General features: G+C 36.7%; 1 long non-coding RNA gene across 1 annotated transcript; it reads right to left on the bottom strand.

Annotated features, from left to right (window-relative positions):
- Positions 1–1,710: 1,710 nt before the first annotated feature.
- On the bottom strand, positions 1,711–5,518 carry LOC118478027. Its single transcript, XR_004858761.1, has 2 exons — positions 4,570–5,518; positions 1,711–3,900 (listed from the first exon to the last, which is right to left on the bottom strand). It is a non-coding gene; the product is annotated as an uncharacterized LOC118478027 (long non-coding RNA).
- Between the last annotated feature and the right edge of the window lie 494 nt (positions 5,519–6,012).

The raw sequence follows: 6,012 nt of genomic DNA on the forward strand, positions 1-6,012 counted from the left end.
TAAAAATAAAAATAATAAATATAAACGAGTTCCGGGAGAATTCAATCTCTCACTAAATTCTCTTTCTCACCCAAGATTATTATAACACTGTTATCAGAAATCCTACTCACCGACATGCAAATTTCTACTTATTCTGCGTAGTTAACACGTAATAGCCCCAAACACAACAGGCGCGTGATCTATTGGTTACTTATTAAATCTCCCTAAGGAAACAAAAATTTTAATTTCACTTGACATTCATCTTTGCCCGTTTCATACCTACCAGTGGGCTATACTATACTTTTCTTCTCTACAGTACTCCACATTACATCCTAGCCCACACAAAGAGATGGGCACCATACAGGCTCAATATAGGATGACATATGGGCACCATCTGGTGTTGCCAGTCTGCTCCAAGTGGTTGTTTTATATGGGCGATTGAAAGAGCCCATTTATGTACTTCCATGTCCAGCCCGTGTCCAGCCCGTGTCCAGCCCATGACAAGCCCAGATGTAGCCCATATCACTAGTCTACAGCAATAAGTTTGTGACTCCAAAATCATCAATTTGAGAAATCTCACTTTAAAGTTTCAGATCGAGCTGGGGAATCAGGTTTTCCACCAAACCGTCTTACTATCGATTCATCATGACAAGATTAAGTATTTATAACGCTACCCTTTGTGTAATGATGATATTCCTGTGTAAAAGGGGTGTTTTAGACAGATTTAGGGAATATTCAACAATTTTGCGGAAAGCCAGTTGGAGATACAACAATTTTGCACCTCAACTGTCTAGTTCTCTTGATGTTTTTGTTGGGAGATTTTTGGAATTATCTGGCATTTAGCAGAGCTCTGTTAAAGACATTTATCAAATAGTTCAATAATAATCTGAGAACATAGTTACATGGAACACAGAGTGCAGCTTATTTAACTTACGACAATTTTGCACTCAACACATAATAATTGCATAGGGCGGATGCAACGGAGATACAACAATTTGGCTCTGCAAGCTGTCACCATTAAACTACTTAAAACATGAAAAAGAAGACACAACACAAAGTGATGAAAGAGGCAAAAATGCTTGAATAATGATTTCTTTATTGCAATATAAATTGAACATATTAAGGTACTCAAAAGGACTGTTTGGCAAGCAGGGTCGCCACCTCGTAAGCCATCATCCATCCATCCATATCTTCACAATCATCCATCCATCCATATCTTCACAATCATCTATCCAGTATAGCCTCCTCTTATACAGATTTTACAAAAATTCAAAATTAACATTTTCTCAATTTCATCTAAAACAAAATTATTATTATTATATAAAGAAAGACATGACGAGTGATTTTACAAACATTCAAAATTAACATTTTCTAAATTCCATCTTAAACAAAATTATTATTATCATATAAAGAAAGACATGACGAGTGATCTAGATTTATAAGAGGAGGCTATACTGGATAGATGATTGTGAAGATACGGATGGATGGATGATGGCGTACAAGGTGGCGACCCTGCTTGCTAAACAGAATAAGAATAAGAAGAGGAAGTAGAGGAATAGAAATAATAATACAGTATAAAAATATATAATAAACTCCATTTCACTCTTATGAGAATGCCAGAGTGATCAAAATTTAACTATTCAATTTGAAAATAAACGGGTGAAGCAGTATATTTTATTGCATGATGTTGCTGACATGATGATTTTGGTTTTAAATATGTTTTTTTTAAAAAAAATAATAGCCTTGATTCATCCTACAATTACATCATCATAAAAAGCAAAGATAGAAAATAAACTGTCTTATCAAAAAAGTTTACAATTCAGATACATTAAGCAATGTAAAAATAATCAAATATAAACCGACATGTCATTGTGAACAATGCTACACACCCACACCTGCACGCTGTATACTCATTGTTTCACATTCGCCCACACAGTCAAACTCTCAAGCATTGACGCATAATAATTAAGACATTTTAATTTACCCGCAGAAAGTACATCAATTTAACAAATAAAATGATATAATTTTATGTGAAAAGGAACATAAATAAGAGCACCACCTTAATATAAAAGTTTACTATTTTACATAATGTGAACGTAACAAAAAGCTCATTGAGGGCATTTGTTAGTAAGGTTTGATCTTTACTTCACTACATGGCATGCATTGCGTAGCAATAGTTGATCATCATTATAAAGAATGATAGTATTTGATAGAATGCCTTTCAATCTTCAAGCAAAAAATCTGTCAGCTTGACAAGATCTGGCATTTTTTTTTTTTTGTCATCAATCCCAAAAGGACGATTGTATGCCTTTGATATTTCAGCCTGTGGAAAGCATGTTGGTTTTTACCCCCGCCAATTTCCACTACAAAATGAATAGAAACACCATCTTCACCCTTTTCGTAAATGATAGGATGAATTTTCTGGATTCCATAGAACGCAGTCTTAGTCATAAATGCCCCATTCAACGAATTGAAATCCAGTAAATCTTCATAATGAGTCATGAAATTAACAAGATAAGGCAGCATGCGTTGAGCCTTCTTCATGTGTTTATGAAAGCCAGAAGGTTTAACAAGGGTCTTGCTGTACTTTTTCTGAATGAAAGAGTGCATGCTATCACTTATTACACTCATAGTGACCTGTTAAAAAAAACTGTTGTTCAATTTTCAACATTGATGAAGAATTTGACAGGAGTTTAGACAATGATGTGATCACGAGGCGATTTCTGTTTTGACCACCACAACAATCACTGTAAAATACAACATGTTTTGCACCTTCATTATCTCTCAATTCCAACCCTTTCCATACACAACTGGCAATATCATGTGTACCTCTGTTAAACTCACTTTCATTCCATGCAGAACAGGTACCTTGAAGAGTCCTTAGATTCAATGAAATTTTATACATTTAATTTTTTAAAGTAATACGAGGTGGAAACAGCAAGTTTAGGACAAGTAATAACCTACACTTATCATCTCTTCATTGTTTTTATCGAGTTCTTTGCAATTCCTCGCTTGCATTTTCCTACGGAGATGGGATTCGTGATCTGCAATTTCTTCAGGGGTGAGGGTTTGTTTAAGCTGGTATTTGGTACAGGTATCACATGTGTCCTTACTGGGTACATGGAATGATAGATTAAAACCTTCATTAAAAACTTGCCTGTACTTATACTCCGACACAACGCCTAGACGCTTTTCTAACTGACATGCTTTGTAAAGCCTGTACATGAGTCTGGTGTTCAGAGAGGCATCAAGGTACAACCGTTTTGAATCTGCCCTGCAGCAGTGACTGTCTACTTTTGGGAAGGACTCAATGTGTTCTCTTACTTTCTGCAACTTTTCTTCGTTAATCACATTATATGCAGGTGGATGCGGTCTTGGTTCAACGATGTTGTGCGTAGCCAGCTTCATGTTATAAAAGACCATGATGTCAGACACGTCTAACGTGTTCAAAAACATGGTCTTGCATACTGTTACACAGGAGCCATTTGCGTGAGGAAGTGTGTATGAAAGGGTTCGATTTTGAATTTTATTGGCATTTTTCCTCGTGACCGACTTTTTTTCACGCGCGTGAATATGAGCTATAATAAAATCCCTTTGCCCGTTTTTACTGGCCATTCCTCGGAAAGCTTTAAATAGAATTTCTTAAGTCTTCAGACAAAAGATTTGAACATTTTCTCCGGCATTCCGTTGTGCAAGGAGGCTTCAAAGCTCTCACCCCCTCCTCACCTCCATATTTCTTGGATACGCCACTGTTGTGTCTTGCTGACTTAATGTTTCTCTTCCAACAATCAACATTTCTTTTCCTTTTCCTTGAGAGCACTTCTGTCGGAGTCTGCACTTGTGCCTCATCAGGAAACTTCAACATAGATGGTGGAGGTGCTAGAGGCAAGGGAAGATGTTGGCACAGGTTGTCCACGGTACCTGGAGAAGGAGATGGGAGCAAGGGCAGATCAAAGTCAAAATCATTCATTGAGATTGACAGAGGAGGGAGAGTTTGTGGTGGCTCATCCATCGATTGGTACGTGTCTGATAAAGAACAGAAAATAAAAACCTGCTTAATTTCTGACAAATAGAATTTAATTATAGCAGATTATCCTTGGTCTATTTAACGGTAGAAACACAACACGAATTGATAATAATTATCACAGGCAGACAATGAATAAAAGATTGACATCATTCTATTATGCTTACTTTCATATAATCACAACTCTTCTACCTCGTACCGAAATGTCAGTTATAGATGAAAAGTGCCTTGCTTGTGATTTGCCTTTAAAGTTGTTAAATAAGCTGTCTGAATTTTATTGTAGGGTAAGAAGACTTTAGGTGCAAGTTCAAAATGTTAATGCTGTCTTCCTGGATTATTCTGACACGATTTTCTAATTGATTTTATTTTCCATCAATATCATAGCATGCACCGTTTCATTTTAAATAATTTATATAGGCCATAACATTCCTGGACTCTTTCCGTGTGCAGAGGTTGATTAAAACAATACTAGTCTACCTCAGGCTATGGGATAAGGGATAAAGATTCTCTGGCAGATTAATAATGATTTTTAATCGCTAATTGTTTGCGGCAAGGGGGTATCATACCAGTTGTTGATCCACTGGGATCGGACTCATCGATTTATTGACTGCATGGCGTTGATGTTTGTTCCATCCCATTACTGTGATAAGAAGGTTTTGATCCTGCTGTTTCAAAAGAAGTTAGTCCAGGTGAGTCATCTCGGGGAGATAATTAGATAAATAATTATAAGATATCCATTAGATAAATGTAATGGATTCATACAAGAGCAAACAGGAAATAATTTATTAAGTAAAAACATTTTTTAATTTACATGGTGTAAAAAACTAAATTGTCTCAATTTTTGGAATTATGCCCCTCCAGCCTGCAATTATACAATGGATACCCTATTCTATCTAACTACTATAATTATACCGTTTCCATAGTGCTATCTTTCCAACCGAGGCACACAATCCATGTAAATAATTTTTGAATTGGGTAAAAAGCAAACATACTGATTGGTGTTTGGTATTGACTTGGTGTCCTTTCGACAGCTGGGGTGTGCAGGAGAGGTAGCCGAGGTAAAGGAGGTGCTTACGTTGTTATAGGCAGATTTTCGTCAACTTCACTGTCACTGTCTGGAGACCTATGGATTAATAGCAAACATAAAATGAGCTTGCTTCAAACATTTTACTTAAAATTGTCTTCCTATCAAGGTGGGAAAAGTATTGACCCTATATGTATAATTTTACCTCATGCTAAATTTTTCAATAGTTTCCAGAAGAAATACAAGTTACATAACTTAGGGGTAGGGTGGAGGCTGCAGGTTCCAAAAGGTCGACATCAAAAGTACTATTCTATGCTGATATTCTGATACCTCTACCAGCTGAAAGCTGTAACGGGGATGATTGTGTGAGTGTGTATGGTTTGGGGGCGAGGCAAAATGTTGACGACACTTCTATCAGCTGCAAGTTGTATTCTTTCGGGGAGGGGGGATATGCAGCCTAAATGTTGATATTTCTACATGCTGCAAGTTGTATTCTTTCGGGGAGGGGGGATATGCAGCATAAATGCTGATATTTCTACATGATTCAAGTTGTATACTTAAAAGAAAACCCATCAGACTCTTTATGGACAAATGCACTGAAGCGTACCGACTGAAACTGAAACCGACTCCTACTTTTTGCACGCACATCTTGTCTGACAAACAAAAAAAAACCCCACCTTTCAATTTACACGAACAACACTTTCAGTGCTACTGACAAATCGAAATTCAAATATATTATAAATTTGCCAAACTATGCTTTCTGTGAAAATCAATTTTTATTTTCCTCTCTGATGTACCATTATTACCGGCTATCCAAGACAACAAAGTTGTTACATGTTTTTCCGAGGCTTGTTTTCCCATGAGTTTTCGACTGCCGTGAATTTGAACAGTAGTGCAGACGTAGTCAGCTGTAGGTCCTTCAACCCACAGTACAACAGACTGCAACATAAATGTATTCAAGAACAACATAGAACGCCTGGACCTT

The sequence above is a fragment of the Aplysia californica genome, unplaced genomic scaffold (assembly GCF_000002075.1).
Source record: "Aplysia californica isolate F4 #8 unplaced genomic scaffold, AplCal3.0 scaffold00334, whole genome shotgun sequence".
Classification (NCBI taxonomy): Eukaryota; Metazoa; Mollusca; class Gastropoda; order Aplysiida; family Aplysiidae; genus Aplysia; species Aplysia californica.